Source organism: Hyla sarda, chromosome 1 (assembly GCF_029499605.1).
Source record: "Hyla sarda isolate aHylSar1 chromosome 1, aHylSar1.hap1, whole genome shotgun sequence".
Lineage (NCBI taxonomy): Eukaryota > Metazoa > Chordata > Amphibia > Anura > Hylidae > Hyla > Hyla sarda.
This window is the reverse complement of record NC_079189.1, coordinates 544232332-544243882: the sequence shown is the minus strand read 5'-3', so window position 1 is coordinate 544243882 and position 11551 is coordinate 544232332.

Below are 11551 nucleotides of genomic sequence, written 5' to 3'. Positions count from 1 at the left end.
TATAAGTAGGGAAGTGCACAGGTGAAAGTACTGATTAAAACCTCATGCGCCAATCAGTGGCGCACCGGCCCTTTAAATCGCAAGGACCCGGCGCGAGCGCGCCCTAAGGAGCGGGTCCGCGCGCGCCGGGTCAGCACAGATGGGGAACGGTCTGGTAAGCGAGTTGGGATGCGCATCGCGAGCGGGCGCGTCCTGCATCGCGAATCGCATCCCAGCTGGGAGCATTATCGCAGCGCACCCGGTCGGCAGGTCTGACCGGGGCGCTGCGAATAAGAGCACGCTGTGAGCGCTCCGGGGAGGAGCAGGGACCCGGAGCGCTCAGCGTAACATCTGTCCTATCTTCAGTCTGCTCAAAGACTTAATCCCCGCCAACCCTCTGGTCTCTGTGTTTCGCCCGGTTAAATTTTCTTATTCATTTCAGACTGGCTGCCAAAAACATCCGGGCTGACGCTCTCTCTCGCACCTCAGATGGCACTGGAGAAGAACTGTCACCTCAGCATATCATTCCTCCCGAGCGATTGATTGTTTCTGCTCCTGCGGATTCACGTCTTCTTCCACCGGGCAAGACCTTTGTGCCACCTCGTCTTCGTCTTAGGGTACTCAATTGGGGACATTCTTCACTGGTGGCAGGCCATCCAGGTCTTCGGACAACCCTACAACTGATCTCCAGAAGGTACTGGTGGCCATCTTTGGAGAGGGACGTTAAGGATTTCGTAGTAGAGCGCATTGATCAAATTTTGGGTGACTATCTCCGGCACTTTGTCTCCTCTTGTCAGGATGATTGGGTAGACTTGCTCCCGTGGGCTGAGTTCTCCTACAACCACAAAGAGTCCTCCGCTTCTAACAAGTCTCCTTTTTTCGTGGTGTATGGACGTCACCCTTTGCCGCCTCTTCCGTTGCCCACCTCCTCGGAAGTACCCGCTGTCAATAATCTTGTCCGGGATTTTTTATCCATCTGGCGCGAGACGTGCCAATCTCTTCTTGCAGCCATCTCTCGCATGAAAACACAGGCCAATAAGAAACGTCGGGTTCCTCCAATTTTTGTCCCATGGGACAAAGTGTGGCTGTCTTCCAAGTACATCCAATTTAAGGTCCCAAGTTACAAATTAGGTCCCCGATACTTGGGTCCCTACAGAATCAAGAAGAAAATTAATCCCATGGTCTATCAGCTCCATCTCCCTTCCTCCCTCAGAATACCGAATTCTTTTCATGTCTCCCTTCTGAAACCAGCTATCTTCAACCGTTTTTCCCCCAAGGACATTTCTCCCACTCCTGTGTCTGGAATTTCAGATGTGTTCTCCGTCAAAGAGATTTTGGCATCCAAAATGGTTAGAGGGAGAAAATTATTTCTGGTCGACTGGGAGGGCTGCGGTCCTGAAGAGAGATCTTGGGAGCCGGAGGAGAACATCCTAGACTGCAGCCTCATCCTCAAGTTCTTGGGTACCAAAATGAGGGGGAGACCAAAGGGGGGGGGGGTACTGTTACGCTGAGCGCTCCGGGCCCCCTGCTGGCCTCGGAGCGCTCACAGCGTGTGTCCCCAGGCAGCGCTCCAGCGTCTCGGCGTGTGCATCTCCGCTCTCTAGGGCATGCGTGCCCCGGGACTCTTAGATCTAAAGGACCAGTGCACAGGTGATTGGTGCCTGGTCCAATGTGGTGTATTAAGGGTTAAGCCTTGTGAGAGGGAGTGCTGTTTGGACTTAATTAGGCCTCACATGTGCACTGCCTATAAGTACCGTCTCCTCCCACAGCCTCCTGCCTGATCTTTGTTGCCTTTGTGCCTGAGAGAAAGCATTCCTTGTTCCTGTGTTACCCTGTCTGTTGCCATTCCCGTTGCTACTGACTTCCGCCTGTGAACCAGAGCTGCCTGCCCTGACCATTTGCTACTTCTGACTACGCCTTTGCCTGATCCTCTTGTACCATGTTTTATCTCAGCAGCCAGAGAGGTTGAGTCGCTACTGGGTGGAACAACCTGGGGGTTACTTGCTGCAGCAAGTCCATCCCGCTTTGCGGCGCGCTCTGGTGAAAACCAGTAACTCTTTAGACACGATTCCCCTGGTGGGTACGGCCCACGTCATCACCTCTCTGGCACAGCGGATCCACCACCAGCCTCCGCTACCAGCTACCAGCGTGTTTCTAAAAACACAGCTGAGTTAGAGAGCTATAAGCAACAAAGTTGGAAGACCATAAGTGGTTTTTGCAAGTGCGCTTAGCGATCTGTCAGCGATCTCGCACTGACAGTTAGCAGAGCTTTCGTGTCTCAAGTAGAGAAATGATACCTAAGTTCATACTTAGTGTTAATAATCCATAGTTGTAGCAATGAATCAGAATCCCTGAAACTTATTTTGATTTGTGATTTTGATTTGTGATTTTGATTTGTGATTTTGAAGTGTGATTTGTGATTTTGATTTGTGATTTTGATTTATGATTTAGATTTGTGATTTTGATTTGTGATTTTCATTTGTGATTTTCAGTTGGGATTATGATTTGTGATTGTGATTTAGGATTTTGATTTGTGATTGTGATTTGTGATTTTGATTTGTGATTTTCATTTGTGATTATGATTTGTGATTGGGATTTAGGATTTTGATTTGTGATTTTAATTTGTGATTTTGATTTGTGTGATTGTGGTTTTGATTTGTGATTGTGATTTGTGATTTTGATTTGTGATTTTGATTTGTAGAAAACACTTTATAGAAATGTATAGAAATTTAGATTAATAGAAAACATGTATGGTAATGGATTTGCCCATGTTACATCAGGTATTGGCACAGAATTCATTACATAATGGAGGGGTGTACATCTTATCACTATAAGTTATATGTTGAATCCTAGAAGAGTTTACAACATAACATTCTGTTAATATTTTTTGTATTCTGTAGGCAGATTGATCATATCATAGGATGTTTTGTGACATGTTTAATTGTATCTACAGTAGCCTAGCTCTCTATGGCTATAACGTATTCGTAATCTACACACATCAGCTGGACTATATCTTTTTACTGACCTTGGACTAATAAAGCCAAACTTAGATTGTGCATATATTTTACACATCACTATTTACTATATTTGTGGTACTGGATCTAGGCACAGATTATCTGGTGCTTTAGCATCCTTCCATCTAGTAGGCCACACCTACAGCCATCAGAAGCCTGTAGGCACAGCTTATCTGGTGATTTTTTATTTTGATTTATGATTTTGATTTTTTGATTTTGATTTGTAATTTGTTATTTTGATTTTGATTTGTGATTTTTTATTTTGATTTCTTTTTTTTTTTTATTTTTTTTTTATTTGTAATTTGTTTTTTTGATTTTGATTTGTGATTTTTTATTTTGATTTCTTTTTTATTTTATTTTTATTTTTATTTGTAATTTTGATTTGTGATTTTGATTTATGATTTTGATTTGTGATTTTGATTTTGATTTATGATTTTTTTATTTTGATTTTAGATTTTTATTTTGATTTGTGATTTTGATTTGTGTTTGTGATTTTGATTTGTGATTTTGATTTGTGATTTAGATTTTGGTGATTTTGATTTGTGTTTGTGATTTTAATTTGTGATTTTGATTTTCATTTGTGATTTGTATTTGTGATTTTGATTTCTAATTTTGATTTGTGTGATTTTGATTTGTGTTTGTGATTTTGATTTGTGATTTTGATTTGTGTATGTGATTTTGATTTGTGATTTTTATTTGTGTTTGTGATTTTGATTTGTGATTTTGAATTGTGATTTTGATTTGTGATTTAGATTTGTGATTTTGATTTGTGATTATGATTTGTGATTGTGATTTGTGATTATGATTTAGGATTTTGATTTGTGATTGTGATTTGTGATTTTGATTTGTGATTTTCATTTGTGATTATGATTTGTGATTGGGATTTAGGATTTTGATTTGTGATTTTAATTTGTGATTTTGATTTGTGTGATTGTGGTTTTGATTTGTGATTGTGATTTTGATTTTGATTTGTGATTTTGATTTGTAGAAAACACTTTATAGAAATATATAGAAATTTAGATTAATAGAAAACATGTATAGTAATGGATTTGCCCATGTTTCATCAGGTCTTGGCACAGAATTCATTACATAATGGAGGGGTGTACATCTTATCACTATAAGTTATATGTTGAATCCTAGAAGAGTTTACAACATAACATTCTGTTAATATTTTTTGTATTCTGTAGGCAGATTGATCATATCATAGGATGTTTTGTGACATGTTTAATTGTATCTACAGTAGCCTAGCTCTCTATGGCTATAACGTATTCGTAATCTACACACATCAGCTGGACTATATCTTTTTACTGACCTTGGACTAATAAAGCCGGACTTAGATGGTACATATAATTTACACATCCCTATCTACTATATTTGTGGTACTGGATCTAGGCACAGATTATCTGGTGGTTTAGCATCCTTCCATCTAGTAGGCCACACCTAAAGCCATCAGAAGCCTGTAGGCACAGCTTATCTGGTGATTTTTTATTTTGATTTATGATTTTGATTTTTTATTTTGATTTGTAATTTGTTATTTTTATTTTGATTTGTGATTTTTTATTTTGATTTTTTATTTTGATTTGTAATTTTGATTTGTGATTTTTATTTTCATTTATGATTTTTATTTTTATTTTATTTTTGATTTTTATTTTAGATTTTTATTTTGATTTGTGATTTAGATTTTTGTGATTTTGATTTGTGATTGTGATTTAGATTTGTGTTTGTGATTTTCATTTGTGATTTTCATTTTCATTTGTGATTTTCATTTGTGATATGTGTTTGTGATTTTGATTTCTGATTTTGATTTGTGTGATTTTCATTTGTGTTTGTGATTTTGATTTTCATGTGTGATTTTCATTTGTGATTTGTGTTTGTGATTTCTGATTTTGATTTATGTGATTTTTATTTGTGTTTGTGATTTTGATTTGTGATTTTGATTTGTGTACGTGATTTTGATTTGTGATTTTTATTTGTGTTTGTGATTTTGATTTGTGATTTTGATTTTTGTGATTTTGATTTGTGACTTTGATTTTCCTTTTTATTTGTGATTGTGAATTTGATTTGTGATTTTCATTTGTGATTTTCGATTTTCATATGTGATTTTGATTTGTGATTGTGATTTTGATTTGGGATTTTCATTTTTATTTTGATTTCTGATTTTCATTTTCATTTTGATTTGTGATTTTGATTTGTGATTGTGATTTTGATTTGTGATTTTGATTTTAATATGCGATTTTGATTTTGATTTTGATTTCTGATTTTCATTTTGATTTGTGATTTGTGATTTTGATTTATGATTTTGATTTGTGATTTTGATTAATGATTTTTGATTTGTGGTTTGATTTTTATTTTGATTTGTGATTTAGATTTTTTATTTGTGATCTTGAATAATGATTTTGATTTGTGATTTTTGACTTTGATTTGTGATTTGTGATTTTCATTTGTGATTTTCATTTATGATTTTGATTTGTGAGTATGATTTGTGATTTGTGATTGTGATTTGTGATTTTGATTTGCAATTATGATTTGTGTGATTGTGGATTTGATTTGTGATTTTGATTTGTGTGATTGTGATTTTCATTTGTGATTTTGATTTGGAATTTTGATTTGTGATTTGTGTGATTGTGGTTTTGATTTGTGATTTTGATTAGTGATTTTGATTTGTGTGATTGTTGTTTTGATTTGTGATTTTGATTTGTGATTGTGATTTGTGATTTTGATTTGTGATTTTGATTTGTAGAAAACACTATAGAAATTTAGATTAATAGAAAACACTTATGGTAATGGATTTGCCCATGTTACATCAGGTCTTGGCACAGAATTCATTACATAATGGAGGGGTGTACATCTTATCACTATAAGTTATATGTTGAATCCTAGAAGAGTTTACAACATAACATTCTGTTAATATTTTTTGTATTCTGTAGGCAGATTGATCATATCATAGGATGTTTTGTGACATGTTTAATTGTATCTACAGTAGCCTAGCTCTCTATGGCTATAACGTATTCGTAATCTACACACATCAGCTGGACTATATCTTTTTACTGACCTTGGACTAATAAAGCCGGACTTAGATGGTACATATAATTTACACATCCCTATCTACTATATTTGTGGTACTGGATCTAGGCACAGATTATCTGGTGGTTTAGCATCCTTCCATCTAGTAGGCCACACCTAAAGCCATCAGAAGCCTGTAGGCACAGCTTATCTGGTGATTTTTTATTTTGATTTATGATTTTGATTTTTTATTTTGATTTGTAATTTGTTATTTTTATTTTGATTTGTGATTTTTTATTTTGATTTTTTATTTTGATTTGTAATTTTGATTTGTGATTTTTATTTTCATTTATGATTTTTATTTTTATTTTATTTTTTATTTTTATTTTAGATTTTTATTTTGATTTGTGATTTAGATTTTTGTGATTTTGATTTGTGATTGTGATTTAGATTTGTGTTTGTGATTTTCATTTGTGATTTTCATTTTCATTTGTGATTTTCATTTGTGATATGTGTTTGTGATTTTGATTTCTGATTTTGATTTGTGTGATTTTCATTTGTGTTTGTGATTTTGATTTTCATGTGTGATTTTCATTTGTGATTTGTGTTTGTGATTTCTGATTTTGATTTATGTGATTTTTATTTGTGTTTGTGATTTTGATTTGTGATTTTGATTTGTGTACGTGATTTTGATTTGTGATTTTTATTTGTGTTTGTGATTTTGATTTGTGATTTTGATTTTTGTGATTTTGATTTGTGACTTTGATTTTCCTTTTTATTTGTGATTGTGAATTTGATTTGTGATTTTCATTTGTGATTTTCGATTTTCATATGTGATTTTGATTTGTGATTGTGATTTTGATTTGGGATTTTCATTTTTATTTTGATTTCTGATTTTCATTTTCATTTTGATTTGTGATTTTGATTTGTGATTGTGATTTTGATTTGTGATTTTGATTTTAATATGCGATTTTGATTTTGATTTTGATTTCTGATTTTCATTTTGATTTGTGATTTGTGATTTTGATTTATGATTTTGATTTGTGATTTTGATTAATGATTTTTGATTTGTGGTTTGATTTTTATTTTGATTTGTGATTTAGATTTTTTATTTGTGATCTTGAATAATGATTTTGATTTGTGATTTTTGACTTTGATTTGTGATTTGTGATTTTCATTTGTGATTTTCATTTATGATTTTGATTTGATTACAAAATTACAATAATACATTTCAAAAATCACTTTTTACAGTACAAACAATACCACCGGCACCCCTGCCCCCCAATCCACTACCAGCTAGGATGCCTCATCCCATTTCTTCCACTCATTTTCAACTTTTTGACCTATCTTTTTTTCCCCTGATAGTAAATAGCTTCAAATCTTCTCATTTGTTGAACTTCCCTCTGCCACTCAACTCAGCATGGGCCCTGGGGAGCAAACCATCTCCTAAGAAAAATTATTCTCCCAAGATTTGTATTTTTTATTTTGATTTGTGATTTTGATTAGTGATCAGCCTTTGATTATGATTTATGATTTAGATTTATGATTTTGATTTTTGATTTGTGATTTTGATTTGTGAATTTGATTTAGATTCATGATTTTGACATATAATTTTGATTTGTGATTTTGATTTGTGATTTTTGATATGTGATTTTTATTTGTGATTTTGATTTGTGATCAGCCTTTGATTTTGATTTGTGATTTTGATTTGTGATTGTGATTTGTGATTTTGATTTGTGATTTTGAATTTGTGATTTTGATTTGAGATCAGCCTATGATTTTGATTTGTGATTTTTGATTTTTGATTTTGATTTTTGTTAAATGATTTTGTTTTTTGTTTTGTGATTTTGTTTTGTGATTTTGAGTTTTTGATGTGTGATTTGTGATTTTTATTTTGATTTGTGATTTTGAATTTTAATTAGTGATTTAGAGTTTTTGATTTTAATTTGTGATTTAGATTTTTGATTTGTGATTTTGAAGTGTGATTTTGATTTTTGATTTGTGATTTTGATTTGTGATTTTGATTTTTGTTTTATGGTTTTGTTTTTTGATTTGTGATTTTGATATATGATTTTGATTTGATTTGTGATTTTGATTTGTGATTTTGATTTGTGATTTTGATTTTTGATTTTGATTTGTGATTTTGATTTTTGATTTTGATTTGATTTGTGATTTTGATATATGATTTTAATTTGATTTGTGATTTTGATTTGTGATTTAGATTTTTGATTTTGTTTTGTGAGTTTGATTTTTGAATTGTGATTTAGATTTTAGATTTTGAATTTGTGATTTTGATTTGTGATCAGCCTTTGATTTTGATTTGTGATTTTGATTTGTGATTGTGATTTTGATTTGTGATTTTGAATTTGTGATTAAGAATTTGTGATTTTGAATTTGTGATTATTTATTTGTGATTTTGAATTTGTGATTTTGATTTAAGATCAGCCTATGATTTTGATTTGTGATTTAGATTTTTGATTTGTGATTTTGATTTTTGTTTTGTGATTTTGATTTTTAATTTGTGATTTTGATTTGTGATTTTGAGTTTTTGATGTGTGATTTGTGATTTTTGATTTTGATTCGTGATTTTGATTTTTTATTTGTGATTTTGAGATTTTGATTTTGATTTATGATTTTGATTTTTGATTTGTGATTTTGATTTGTGATTTTGATATGTGATTTGTGATTTTGATTTTAGATTTTGAGTTTTTGATTTTAATTTGTGATTTTGATTTGAGATCAGCCTATGATTTTGATTTGTGATTTTTGATTTTTGATTTTGATTTTTGTTAAATGATTTTGTTTTTTGTTTTGTGATTTTTGATATGTGATTTTTATTTGTGATTTTGATTTGTGATCAGCCTTTGATTTTGATTTGTGATTTTGATTTGTGATAGTGATTTGTGATTTTGATTTGTGATTTTGATTTGTGATTTTGAATTTGTGATTTTGATTTGAGATCAGCCTATGATTTAGATTTGTGATTTTTTATTTTGATTTTTGTTAAATGATTTTGTTTTTTGTTTTGTGATTTTGTTTTGTGATTTTGAGTTTTTGATATGTGATTTGTGATTTTTTATTTTGATTCGTGATTTTGAATTTTAATTAGTGATTTAGAGTTTTTGATTTTGATTTGTGATTTTTGATTTGTGATTTTGATATGTGATTTGTGATTTTGATTTTAGATTTTGAGTTTTTGATTTTAATTTGTGATTTTGATTTTTGATTTGTGATTTTGAAGTGTGATTTTGATTTTTGATTTGTGATTTTGATTTGTGATTTTGATTTTTGTTTTATGGTTTTGTTTTTTGATTTGTGATTTTGATATTTGATTTTGATTTGATTTGTGATTTTGATTTGTGATTTTTGATTTTGATTTGTGATTTTGATTTTTGATTTTGATTTGATATGTGATTTTGATATATGATTTTAATTTGATTTGTGATTTTGATTTGTGATTTTGATTTGTGATTTTGATTTTTGATTTTGATTTGATTTGTGATTTTGAGTTTTTTATTTTGATTTGTGATTTTGATATGTAATTTGTGATTTTGATTTTTAAATTGTGATTTAGATTTTTGATTTTGAATTTGTGATTTTGATTTGTGATCAGCCTTTGATTTTGATTTGTGATTTTGATTTGTGATCAGCCTTTGATTTTGATTTGTGATTGTGATTTTGATTTGTGATTTTGAATTTGTGATTAAGAATTTGTGATTTTGAATTTGTGATTATTTATTTGTGATTTTGAATTTGTGATTTTGATTTAAGATCAGCCTATGATTTTGATTTGTGATTTAGATTTTTGATTTGTGATTTTGATTTTTGTTTTGTGATTTTGATTTTTAATTTGTGATTTTGATTTGTGATTTTGAGTTTTTGATGTGTGATTTGTGATTTTTGATTTTGATTCATGATTTTGATTTTTTATTTGTGATTTTGAGATTTTGATTTTGATTTATGATTTTGATTTTTGATTTGTGATTTTGATTTGTGATTTTGATATGTGATTTGTGATTTTGATTTTAGATTTTGAGTTTTTGATTTTAATTTGTGATTTTGATTTGAGATCAGCCTATGATTTTGATTTGTGATTTTTGATTTTTGATTTTGATTTTTGTTAAATGATTTTGTTTTTTGTTTTGTGATTTTGTTTTGTGATTTTGAGTTTTTGATGTGTGATTTGTGATTTTTTATTTTGATTCGTGATTTTGAATTTTAATTAGTGATTTAGAGTTTTTGATTTTGATTTGTGATTTTTGATTTGTGATTTTGATATGTGATTTGTGATTTTGATTTTAGATTTTGAGTTTTTGATTTTAATTTGTGATTTTGATTTTTGATTTGTGATTTTGATTTGTGATTTTGATTTTTGTTTTATGGTTTTGTTTTTTGATTTGTGATTTTGATATATGATTTTGATTTGATTTGTGATTTTGATTTGTGATTTTGATTTGTGATTTTGATTTGTGATTTTGATTTTTGATTTTGATTTGTGATTTTGATTTTTGATTTTGATTTGATATATGATTTTGATATATGATTTTAATTTGATTTGTGATTTTGATTTGTGATTTTGATTTGTGATTTTGATTTTTGATTTTGATTTGATTTGTGATTTTGAGTTTTTTATTTTGATTTGTGATTTTGATATGTAACTTGTGATTTTGATTTTTAAATTGTGATTTAGAATTTTGATTTTGAATTTGTGATTTTGATTTGTGATCAGCCTTTGATTTTGATTTGTGATTTTGATTTTTGATTTTGTTTTGTGAGTTTGATTTTTGAATTGTGATTTAGATTTTAGATTTTGAATTTGTGATTTTGATTTGTGATCAGCCTTTGATTTTGATTTGTGATTTTGATTTGTGATTGTGATTTTGATTTGTGATTTTGAATTTGTGATTTAGAATTTGTGATTTTGAATTTGTGATTTTGATTTGTGATTTTGAATTTGTGATTTTGATTTAAGATCAGCCTATGATTTTGATTTGTGATTTAGATCTTTGAATTGTGATTTTGATTTTTGTTTTGTGATTTTGATTTTTAATTTGTGATTTTGATTTGTGATTTTGAGTTTTTGATATGTGATTTGTGATTTTTGATTTTGATTTGTGATTTTGATTTTTTATTTGTGATTTTGAGATTTTGATTTTGATTTATGATTTTGATTTTTGATTTGTGATTTTGATTTGTGATTTTGATATGTGATTTGTGATTTTGATTTTAGATTTTGATTTTTTTATTTTAATTTGTGATTTTGATTTTTGATTTGTGATTTTGATTTGTGATTTTGATTTTTGTTTTATGATTTTGTTTTTTGATTCGTGATTTTGATATATGATTTTGATTTGATTTGTGATTTTGATATATGATTTTGATTTGATTTGTGATTTTGATTTGTCATTTTGATTTGATTTGTGATTTTGAGTTTTTTATTTTGATTTGTGATTTTGATATGTAATTTGTGATTTTGATTTTTGAATTGTGATTTTGATTTTTGATTTGTGATTTTGTTTTGTGATTTTGATATGTGATTTTTGTTTTATGATTTT